Source organism: Talpa occidentalis, unplaced genomic scaffold (assembly GCF_014898055.3).
Source record: "Talpa occidentalis isolate TD23 unplaced genomic scaffold, MPIMG_talOcc4v2.1 talOcc4.2, whole genome shotgun sequence".
Taxonomy (NCBI): domain Eukaryota; kingdom Metazoa; phylum Chordata; class Mammalia; order Eulipotyphla; family Talpidae; genus Talpa; species Talpa occidentalis.
The window spans coordinates 102,908,201-102,921,283 of NW_023602073.1; positions in this window are offsets into that span (position 1 = coordinate 102,908,201).

A 13,083-nucleotide genomic window follows, 5' to 3' on the forward strand; every position below is an offset into this window, starting at 1 on the left:
GGAGGGTAAGAGAATTCACCAGAGCCAGAGCAGAGAACAGAACAGGCAGACTGATGAAAAACACTGCTGAGGGGAGCAGCGGGCACGGCAGGAGAGGTCTGCGCATCATAGGCGCCAGGTGTCTTACCGGCGCTGCAGAGGCCGCGGGCAGCTTCACAACCCAGTGCTAATCGCTGCGCCACCGGGGAGGCCCAAGGAGCCACTTTTAAAGGGTAAGAGAAAAGCTGGGAAAATAGATTCTGCAGGTAGCCAGTATAAGTGTTTGGTTTACATAGCAGAGGGACTTAAGCAGAGAAATTATATGCTCTGAGTATATTTTAAAAGGAGTACTATCACTATGGAGGGTAGATTGTAAGGAAACAAGGAAAGAAGCAGGAAGACTGGGTATAATAATCTAAAAGTAATTTTAATTTTGTAACATTCTGAGAGGACTTTAGAACATGCATTTAGAAAATGCATACAGATCACAGTACTAATCCAAGCACTTTCACTTCAAAGGAATATTAAGACATTTTGATTTCCTCAAATTCTAAGATTTATAAATGAATATAATCCCATCATCTACAGAGGTCCAACACACTAAATGTGGTAACAAACATTTTAAATTCAGGAAGACAAAATGCAAACACCAAATAAAGAATGCATAACTGGGAAACATGGTAATAACAACTTATTTTAAATTATTATACTAAGTATATAGTCTCATAGTATGTGGGGTTTCATTTTATTACTACCATAATAATTTACAGGGTTTGTACTATGTAGACTAGTTTGGGCAGCTGGGGTGCTTGTATCTACTCTCAGACCCTACAGGAATTTTGGCACCTGGGAATTTACACTTTAAACAAGCTCCTCAATGATGATTCTTACATTTAATGATGTTTAAACCAGAAAATATCAGAGTAAGAGAAGAATATTCGTTTGATTATTAATATTAATAACAAGGAGTATTGTATCCTATTACTTTATCTCAAATCCACTTTTAAATAGGGTGAGATATGAATAAAAGAAAATTAAAATTGCATTGCTCTGCCATAATTCTAAGAAAAACAATGAGTTAAACTATATATATATATATATATATATATATACACATATTCTCTCTCTATATAAACTATAATAAAGTTTCATTGTCATCCAATTCTAAATCGGAGACATCCTGCAGGGGAGGAGGAGGAAGAGGGATCAGAGGGAGGGAGGGAGGAGCACAGGGGGTTGAGGTGATGGTGCACGGGTGCATTGGTGAAGGAAACAATGGGGACTACACCTGAGGGAGTGGAGGGAAGCAAATATTGTTTAAAAATGAACAATGAGAGCCTCCATGGTGGCGTAGCGGTTGAGCGCTGGGTTGCGAAGCTGCCCGCAGCCTCTGCAGCGCCGGTTCGATCCCTGGCTGCTCCCTGGCCACCGGAGGAGGGTCCCACATGGCGTGCAGACCTGTCCTGCCGCCCGCTGCTCCCCTCAGCAGTGTACTTTGTCAGTCTGCCTGCTCTGCTCCCTGCTCTGGCTCTGGTGAATTCTCTCACCCTCCCGCGCTTCTGACTGTACCCAGTGCTTGTATAAATAATAAATAAATAAAAATCTTTAAAAAATAAAATAAAAAAGAACAATGATGTAAAAAACTAAAAAAATTAATTTAAAAAAATAAAATACTACCTCAAAAATTGTAAAAATTAAATGTGTTAATGTGAAAAAAAGTTTTATTGTCGTTAATAAAAAAGCACTAGACAATAAAAAAGCATTATAATGAAAGCTTTATAGTACGGATGACCTCTGGGCTTCCTAATAAAATGGAACAACTTTATTTCACAGTTTAGAAAATTGAGACTCAGAAAAGCCTATTAACAACCAAAGAGCAGCACAGTACAGACTGAAGATTCCATATGACTCCTGTTACTCTCTATTGTTTCTATTACTGCACCATCAGTGATCTAGGAACATTTCTAGAAATAGAAGTATTTATCATATTTCCTATAGAATGAGGTGATAGTAATATTTGGGGAAATCTATTTGTTTTCCACAAAATGAAATACAGGAGTGAGAGTCCACCTAAAAATTTTGAGCTTAAACCTACATAATCAGTAATACTTTTTTAAAAAATGAGATGTTAATTTCCTTTAGTGTTATTTTTACATACTTTTAAAAACCATCTTTTGTTTTTATTTTTAACATACTTTGACTACTCATAGTGAATTCAAACATTTGTGGTACATTGAGACACCTGGGGTATTTTTGTTCAGAATTATTTGCTCCCAACCCCTTTGGCTGTGACTTATAGTGATTCCCTGTAGGAAGAACAGTCTTCTTGTCAGTGACTGGCTTGCCCACATTAATTGTTTGGTCTAGCAGAGTGTGAACAGACTTGATAAGCATAAATGCACTTACACAGTCTAGATGCAGTCCATGTTGATGCTAGTTCTCTTGTATCATTGCCCTCTGCCATACAAGGGGACATCCAGCCTTCTCTTTCAGCCTGGTCTTGGATGGAGACCTGAACTTGACCCACATGCTGGAGAGCAGCGACAGCAATCAACCCAGAGCAGCCAACAGGTCATACAACTGAGAAACATTATTGAAAGCCACTGAAATTTTTGAGGTTGGTATTCACTGTAGCCTGATAAATGTGAATGCATAAGTGCTCTCAAATCTGGACCAAAAATCTGGTACCTGAAGCAGAAAGATATCAAAAATTAACACTCTGAAGTTCCCAAGCCAAGAATCTGTTATAATGATGTGTAAATATCTTATTAATGTGCCTGCATATACATTAGTGATAGAATGTTTTATGCAGTTCAGAGTTTGTTATGTGATTGGTACATAAATGAGCTATGGTCATTTATGTTTGGAAAATAGGTGTAATTAATCTACATGGCAATTTCATAATATAAAATTGCACCAACATGCAGAAAGGAAATGTCACAATATATCTGGAGATATAATTTTCACAGTTCCTGAAAATATAGGGAGATTTTTTAAAAATTATAATCCCACAAATAAAATGCTCTAAAATTTTATATGACCAGTGTCAGATTTCCATCAGCAAAAATAATTAACTCCTGATAGGTTTTTTCAAAATTTTCCCACCTCATAATTTTCCTACTAATGATTTCTGGATATCAGTTTAGGAAAATTTAATTCTTTTAATGTATTCAGTGGAAGGAATAATTTCATAGATTTGACTTAACTAGTATCACCTTTGAAGGAAAACTAGCTATAGTTTATTATGACTATTTCCCAGAAATCTTTAGTAACTTCTTCTGGCAGTGGGGAGCTGGAATTAGTTCTTATCAACTCACTGAGCAAAATATATGCATCTTATCCCAATTCAGCTTTGAGTCACTTCATGTTGAGAGCTTGAAATCAGCCAGTGGGAGTATTTACAAAGCAGTATAAACAGGGGTTTATCCCCCACACCAGAGAGTTGGTCTTCAAACAATTATAAATGTACTGCTAGGCTTAAAATTTCACCTTTAATGTTTGAGGCTCCAGGAATCCTGCTCTGCTAAGACTCCAGGCCCTGGGAAAACTGATGCACCCAGAGTAGGAAATAAGACCCTTGATTTTGACAAACATAAGTAGTGCTGGGAAATCAGAAGCAGAATAGTGCACCAATAGCCTCCTCTTGTAGATATATATGGTGAGACATACTGCTGACAAATGGTAAAGGATAACAGATTCTAGGAATAACATATTTTTTAAGCTTTTATCTTCACAAACATTTCTGATTATAACTATTAATGTTTTAGGTTTTGCTGAATAGAATTACTTTTAAGACTTTTAAAACAAAGGAAAGACTTCAGCACCATTAGTTCTTTATTAGGTTATCTGTCAGCAAAAATATCTCAAGTAAGAAAAATGTTACGCCATAATTTGAGTTAGTATTAGCAATTTTTAGCTTTTATTATAATCTGAGAGCAATTTATAAATATTATAGAGACAGCATTGCAGAAATTTAACTTCCCACTATGAAAAAAACCACGACGTTCTCACTCTCATATCTATGTATATATGAATTTATATATGGATCAATGACTACATACATAATTAACATTAACATAAAAGTATCTGCTGGGAAGATGAGTCTCATAATGATTAGTTCCTTTATGCATTGACAGACTTTGGCAAAACAGATGCTAGGAATAAATTGATGTTTCTATACCTTTAAAAATTTCATATTAAACATTTTTAAATAGTCACTGATCAGAAATTAACTTAAAATCTCTACATTTTAATTACACAATTGATGATTAGAATAGTATATGGATTAGCACAACATACAAACAGTGAAATCCTAAGAACAAATATTAAAATCATCAGATGATACAGCAGCTCCTTCAGGCAGTCCCACGGACTAGACTATGATTCATATTTCACAGAATTTTAGGATAGCAAAAGGAAATACTATTCTAAAAATCTAATCTATGAATACAAAATAAATTAGAAATTATAGGCCAAAATAAAAAGTATTCATGCTCAGAAATATTTTTTCAAGTCACATCACCAGTGTCTAGTTAACTTCCTAGTCTTCTAAAACCATTAATTAAAAATATTTTTATTAGAAACAAATTGCAATGTACTCTTTAGCAAGTGTACTAAAAATACTGTAGTAAAGACCTTTTTATATATATTATCTGAACTATTTTGAGGAACTAAAGTTTCCATGAAATGTTGATAGACATTCCACAGAAAATTGTGGAAAACTATACACCTCCACAGTGTCCATAAGCATATTAAAGGTCTGGAGTCAGCCTTAAAGAAACCTGTTTGACTTTGTTGAATTCATTATACCCTATGCTCGTTTCACCACATAATCTTTTCTTGGCATGTAAGTATTTCAGTAATTATTTAAATGCATTCTATAAATCCAGAATCCCCCACTTACCAGTATCTTGTAAACAGATGTCAAAATATAGTAATCAATATATATTGTTAACTAAATGGATGATGAATGTGTCTTATCTAGTGTGATAAGACCACAAGCAGGGGAACAACTTAGGACCTGATTAGTAATGAATTTGCTTTTATAAAAATCAAATGTAAACATGATACCATGAATCAAGGTAGAAAAACACTGTATCAAACTTCGTTTTAAGTAACTGAAGCTTTAAGTAAGTTTTAACCAAAACAAGCTTTAATCAAACATCAGACAAACAAAAATTTGGGGGGAATAACTAAGAACGTAGAAAGAAGTGAGTAACAATATGAATGTAGTTTACAGATTAATTGCAGACTTACATAATTTTAGAGCTTAAAACATGCCCAAGCTGACATCATATAGTATGAGCATGGATTGCTGGTGTTCAGTACATGAACTGTAGCTCATCTTGCAGGCTTACCCTGGTCTAATTTCAAAAAGATTGTGACACAGTCCTGTTTACTCAAACCTTCCATTATATTCAGCACTGTTCTGAAATGGTCAGTTTTGAAAATGAGCTCATAAGACACTCAAGTTTATCTTGTTATTCTAAATTACAGAATAATACAAACAAAATAAAAACCATAGACAATGAACATTTTATAGAAATAAAATTTAAAACATCTTAGTTATTGGTAGAGATTCTCATTGGTAACAAAGATCTGTTGCATTATGGTGTAATCTAGTCAATTTATCTAATCATATGACTGTTTTGCTTTTAAATTTTTCCTTAAAAACTTTATAGCTATGACTGCACTAAATTACTTTACCAAATACATTGATAAAAATCTTCCTTCCTCTGAAAATAATTATTTTTTCATTCAAAATGTAATCAAATAAACCATTAGGAGTATTCATCTGTATAAAAATGAAAACCAAATATTAAGACTCAGTGGTAAAAATCTTAAAATATACTTTCTGCTGAGCCAAAGGCAGAATCTTGGCCTCTATCCATATTTATTAAAACGTGTAATAAATCATGATCTCTTACTTAGGTATATTTTCCCTTTTTACTTGTAGCCATTATTGCCAGTAACTACTTTCTTTGCTTGCTGACACTTATGTACTGCTAGAGAACTAAACTACAAGTATATTGATAAAATGATAGATAGGTTTTTTGGTAATAGCTAACATTTTGTTAAGGGTCATTGGCAATATTTTCAGAGTGACTAAAAAAGTTCTTCTAAAGTATCAATATTAAATGTGCTAAAGGTGAAAAACAATGCAATGATGATAAATGCGTAATTAATGGCTTTGAAAATGAAAATAACTTTCAGTAGAAGGCATCCTTTAATAAAGTAAAAAAAAAGTCAAACATTAATACACATGGTAACTAAATGTCATTTTTATTGACTCCTTAGTATTATTACAGTTGAGTATATGAGTTTTCAGTCTTTAGTTAGTTCCTGGGAAACACCAAAGAATAACAATATTTCTTAAAGAAATCAGTTTTTCTTTGCTACATATGGGCTCAAAACTAATAACTGCAAAGGAAGTAAATAAATACTAACTTCTAAGTGTTTTGCTGCATTTTATGTGTTTTAGGGTCTTATTTCAGAGCTACTGAGAGGATTCTCTCAGAAACAGTCAGAGACATACCTTACCTATTACCAACACTGGGAAGATAATTTACCTTGCCAAAATGCTAAAGTAATTATTTAAAAAATCAAGTCCATTGACAATGCTAATGACAATGGGTCACTTGGCCTCAAATTTTAATGAGTAATCTACATAAATCCTCTCATTAAGGAAACTGTACACTATTGGTGGGAATGTAAACTGGTATAACCATGATGAAAAGGAGCATGGCAGGGCCTCAAATAATTGTAGTAATTGTAATTAGAAATACTGTATGATTCAGCAACATCACTTCTGGGTAGATATCCAAAGAAAATGAAATCAGGATCTCAAAAAGATATCTGCATTACAACATTTAGCACTCCACTATAAACCAAGATATGAAAAAAACAATTGTCAATAGATTAAATATATTTACACACACAACACAAATGTGTGTGTGCGTGTATATATATATACACACACCGATTAAATATATACTGCCTTTATATATACACACACGCATTAAATATACACCACCTTTATATATACTTTATATATACATTATATATACACACCTATTAAATATATACTGCCTTTATATATACATGATTTATCTATATATAGATATTATTTTTGTAAAGGAGAATTATTCAGACTTCAGATGGAAATACTGCTATTTGCAACAGTATGGCTGAACCTGGAGGACACGATGCTATGTGAAATAAATTTCACACAAAGACAAACACCTCAAAATCTTTTATATGTGAATCTGAAATAATCAAGTTCATAGAAGCATAGGGTAGAATGGTAGTCACCACGGGGAAGGGGAATGGGAAGATGTTGGTCCAAAGGTACAAAGTTTCAGTTATGAAAGATAAATAAGTTCTGGAGAGTTAACATACAACAATGTAATTATAGCTAGCAATTTTTTATATTGTACACTTGAAATCTGCTATGAAAGTAGATCTTAAGAGCCACTATACACAAAAATTAGTAACTTTCTGAATAGATGTTAATTAGCTTGAATGTGACTGTTTCACAATATATGTGCATATCATTTTAATATCCAAATGGTAAAATTAAAAAGGTAAAGGCTGAGAACAAATTTGCATATAGAATAGGCAAGCCTGGGTTTGTTGACAAGATCTGTAAGTCAAAAATTGAGTCTACAGCCAAATCCATCCTGCCCCTTAAAAGTAGCTTTTACATTTTCTAGTGGCTAAAATGAAAAATAAAAATATTTCATGACATGTAAAAATTATATGAAGTTCAACTTTTAGCATCCACAAATAATTTTATTGGAACATAGCTGTACTCATTACTTATATATTGCATATGGTTGCTTCCACACTATAATGGCAGAGTTGAATAGGTGCAAGAGTGATGTTTTCCATTTTGCACTGCTATAACTACCAGCATTTTGAAACCACACATTGTTATACCACAGTATCTTGAAAAGTTTTTATTACCAATGCATATTCTTAATGTCAGAACAGAAAAAGGAGAAAAGCAGACATCAAGTGTCATCTGTTTAAGGCACAGTAGAGTAAGGATTATTTTGTCATTGAATTAGATGGCAAAAGCTTTGTGTTTAACATTCAAGGACACTTGTTATTCATAAATACTATAATATATTGGAATGACCAGAGTAAGCACTCATCACAGTATTTTCAATTCAAAGGAATGCAGTGGCCAGAAAAATCAGAAAATTTAAAACAAGGTATCTCATCACGGCAGAATTTATTTACAGAAACAAAAAATAAAAATAAAGCTACAGCCAAAGTTTGAGTAGCTCATTTGTTAGCCAAGCAAGCAAAGCCTTTTACCAATGGTAAGTTAATTAAGTTGCTTTTGGTTCACCACTAAAGAAATGTGTCCAATGTAAACTTGCTTAAAACTATTAAATTAGACATTTGGCAAGAACAGTTGCTCAAAGAATTGAGAACACTGGGAACAACATCAATAGTCAATAAAACAAAAAAAAACAGGCAAATGATTCTGAGTGGTTTCCTTGGCTCTAGATGAGTCAACAGATGTTACTGATACTGCCTAGTTATTGCTGTTTATTTGATGAGTCAATGCCAAGGTTGAAGTGACTGAAGAGTTAGTTTCTATGAATAGTCTGTGTAGAAGAATTATAGGCAATAATTTTTTCTAAGAAGAAAACATGAATTCAGTACAATCTAAAGTAGAATCTGCTAAGATGTGTTACAAATGGTGTGGTAAAAAAATGAATGTGTAGAACAACAAAACAAGCTTATTTGGTCAAATTTACAAAGCTTGTGAAAAATGTAGTGTTTAAAATCCATGGTTATTTACTGTATTATTCATCAGTAAGTACTTTGTGGAATATATTTGATTCAATTTTGTGTTATTGCACTGTAATGTCAATAATGAACTCAATTTAACTATTATCAGATCCATATCTTTTGACAGAAAAGCTGAATATTCTGATTTGCCCTAACACAAAGCAGTTTTCCAGCTTAACAGGGGTGAATTATTGTGAATTTGTGAACTTAGACGGGATACTGAAATTTTTCTAAACAAGAAATTTCCTCAACTACTAAATTACAGAATGTTGAATAGCTTTAGAATTTAGCTTTTGTTTCAACTTTTACAATGTTTTGAAACTAATTCAATCCAAAATGGGGACAATTCTTCCCATTGCATATAGGATTTATATGTTTCAGGAAAACACTTCAGACTCAAGGGGAGCTCATGTGACCAGCAGCATAAACATCACCTAACTATTCATTAAAATGAAAATTCCTCTGAATTAGAAGATTTAGGGATGGAACCAATGAAATGGTGTTTATATGTGAAGCACACTAAATAATTTTGATAATAAGTAACATTTTTTGAATCACAAAGTAATGTCAAGTACTTTATAGTCTTCCTGTGTGATTAAAAGACAAGAAGCAAGATCTCTATTCTCACATGAATTTACAGCATATTATCAGTTTAAACTATAGGTCCAGTGATGTTCTTTTGGAGCTCAATTTTTTAAAATTTATTTATTTATGCATACAAGAGCTGGGGTACAGGCCAGAGATGCAGGGGGTGAGAGGATTCACCAGAAATACACTGCTGAGGGGAACAGCGGGCGAGACAGGAGAGGTCTGCCTCCCCATGTGAGTTGCTCCCTGGATGGCTGGGGATCGAACTCATGCTGCAGAGGCCATGGATTGCCTCATAGTGCATTGCTTAACCTCTTGCACCATCAGGGAGGCCCTGAAGCTCAATTTAAGTGTAAAGGAAATTTCCGTTTTTCAAAATCCATTATTCAATTATGCAGTTGAGGAACTTCCACTTAACAACTGTAAGTGATTAATTTGCAACATAGTAACATGCTAAAAGGAAAACATCAAAAGAATCTAATAGGATTTTATCAATGCCTTCCAATTGATAGCTATGCTCAATGAAAATCATATTCTTGCATATTAAGTATCTGGCAATACCTATCTGTATAAAAAGGCATTTTCCAAGAAAAAACATGTACAATCTTACTAGGTATCAACAGATGAATACCAATAATCAGTTTTGATGACAGGAAATACTTTGAATTAAAGTTAAGTGAAAACTTATCCCCCCCTAAAAATATTTATTTTTTTATCATTAGTAGAACTGTATTACAAAAGTTAGTCTCAATTTTTGTATTGTTATATTTTAAATTCTACCAATAAAAATTTGGTGGGAATTCATTTTCCCTCTAGTTATATAAGTACCTTTGTAATAATCTCAACTTTGTCTCTTAGCCAGCAAAGTCTAAAATATTTACTCTTTGGCCCTTGACAAAAAATGTTTGTTGACCTCAGTTCTAGAACCAGGAGCCACCCTGAACACTTAAAGCACATGCTGAGTGCAATACTTCTAAAGTCAGACAATTTGTGTGTATGCTGGCTCTGCCACTAACAGTTTTTGGATCACAAGTAAATTTCTTTTTTTTTTTTTTTTTTTTTTTTTACTTTCTTTTTTTAATTTTTTATTGAGCTATCATTGGTTTACAACAAAATACATGATATAGGGGAATAAGTTCACACCTCATCTGATATACACACTATACACACGTCACCCCCAGCATCAAAGCACCCATAGTCCTTTTCCCTATGCCTTTAGACCCCCTCCCCCTTTATCCTTACCCTCCCCCTCTCCCTCACTAGCAGCCTTAATTCTGCAGTCATATTTCTAGGGTTTGTTTTGGTTTAGTTTTGTCATTTCCTTTATTTTTTCCCCTCTATATTCCACATGAGTAAAATCATCTCGTATTTGTCTTTCTCCTTCTGACTTATTTCACTTAGCACAACACCCTCCAGTTCTAATTCTTTTTTTTTTTTTTTTTTTTAAGTTTAAAATTGGTGGCTATTTTTCTTTATTTTTTTTTTTTTAATAATAAATTTTATTGTTGTATTCCCCATACAATTGCAGCCCCCCCATTCTGACCCCAATCCCTCCCCTCCCGCCCCCACCCCCCTAAAAGTGTCTCTGGTTCATAGTTTTTTGTTGATTTTGATTTTCACTTTCTTATAGTTATTCGTTTTCCTGGTCCCTTATTTAAGTTTTCTAGATTCCTGCTATGAGTGAGACCATCCGGTATTTTTCTTTTTCTTTTTGGCTTATTTCGCTGAGCATGATCCCTTCCAGCGCCATCCATGTTGCTGCAAATTGCATGTGTTTATCTTTTTTGAATGCTGAGTAATATTCCATGGTATATATGGACCACATCTTCTTGATCCAGTCATCTATTTTTGGGCATTTGGGTTGTTTCCAAAGCTTAGCTATTGTAAACAGTGCTGCTATAAACATAGGGGTGCAGGTGTTCTTTGGAATTGATGTTTCTGTGTCCTTTGGGTAAATACCTAGGAGTGGAATTGCTGGATCATATGGAAGCTCTATGTTTAGTAGGTCCAGAAATCTCCACACAGCTTTCCACAGTGGTTGGACCAGTTTGCACTCCCACCAACAGTGCAGAAGAGTTCCTTTTTCTCCACACCCTCGCCAACATTTGTTGTTGCTAGTTTTTTTTAATATGTGCCATTCTCACTGGTGTAAGATGGTATCTCATGGTAGTTTTGATTTGCATTTCCCTGATGACAAGTGATGTTGAACATTTTTTCATATGCCTGTTGGCCATTTGCATTTCCTCTTGAGAGAAGTTTCTTTTTAGCTCTTCTGCCCATTTTTTGACTGGATTATTTTCTTTGTTGTTGTTGAGTCTCATCAGCTCTTTGCAGATTTTTGTGATCAGTCCTTTATCATTAGTGTTGGGTGCAAAAATGTTCTCCCAGTTGGTGGGGTTTCTCTTTGTTTTTGTTATTGTCTCTTTTGCTGTGCAGAAGCTCTTTAATTTGATGTAGTCCCAGCTGTTTATCTTTGCCTTCACTATCACTGCTTTGGGTGATGTGTTTGTAAAGATGTCTTTGATGTGCAAATCACGTAGTGTTTCGCCTATATTTCCTTCTATATATTTTATGGTTTCAGGTCTTATGTCTAGTTCTTTAATCCATTTTGAGTTGATTTTTGTGTATGGTGTGAGGTAGTGGTCAAGCTTCATTCTTTTGCATGTAGCGACCCAGTTTTCCCAGCACCATTTATTGAACAAACTTTCTTTGCTCCAATGCATAGTCTTTGCTCCTTTGTCAAAGATTAGTTGACCATAAATCTGTGGGTTTATTTCTGGATTTTCTATTCGATTCCATTGGTCTGTATGTCTGTTCTTGTTCCAATACCATGCAGTTTTGATGATTATGGCTTTGTAGTAGAGTTTGAAGTCTGGGAGTGTAATGCCTCCATTCCCTTCTTTTTTTTCAGGAGAGCTTTGGCTATTCGGGGTTTTTGTGATTCCATATGAATTTCATCAATAATTGTTCTATTTCTTTGAAGAATGACATTGAAATTTTGATTGGAATAGCGTTGAATCTGTATATTGCTTTTGGAAGGATGGCCATTTTAATAATGTTTATTCTTCCAATCCACGAGCAGGGGATGTCTCTCCATTTCTTTGTGTCTTCTTCTATTTCTTTTAACAGTGTTTTATAGTTTTCTTTGTATAGGTCCTTTACCTCTTTTGTTAGATTGATTCCCAAATATTTGATTTTTTTGTTTCAATAACAAAAGGGATGGTTTTTTTGATTTCTTCTTCTTCAGATTTATTGTTTGTGTATAGGAAGGCTACTGACTTTTGCGTGTTGATTTTGTATCCTGCCACTTTACTGAACTGATTGATGAGTTGAATTAGCTTTTCTGTGGAGTTTTTGGGGTTCTCTATGTATAATATCATATCGTCTGCAAATAGTGATAGTTTGACTTCTTCTTTTCCTATTTGGATTCCTTGGATGTCTTTCTCTTGTCTTATTGCCCTGGCTAGGACTTCTAGTATTATATTGAAAAGCAGTGGTGAGAGTGGACATCCTTGTCTTGTTCCAGATCTTAATGGAATTGCTTTCAGCTTTTCACCATTGAGAATGATACTGGCTGTTGGCTTGTCATAGATGGCCTTTATGATGTTGAGGTATGTTCCTTGTATCCCAAGAATTTCAAGGGCTTTTATCATGAATGGGTGTTGCACTTTGTCGAAAGCTTTCTCAGCATCTATTGATATTATCATATGG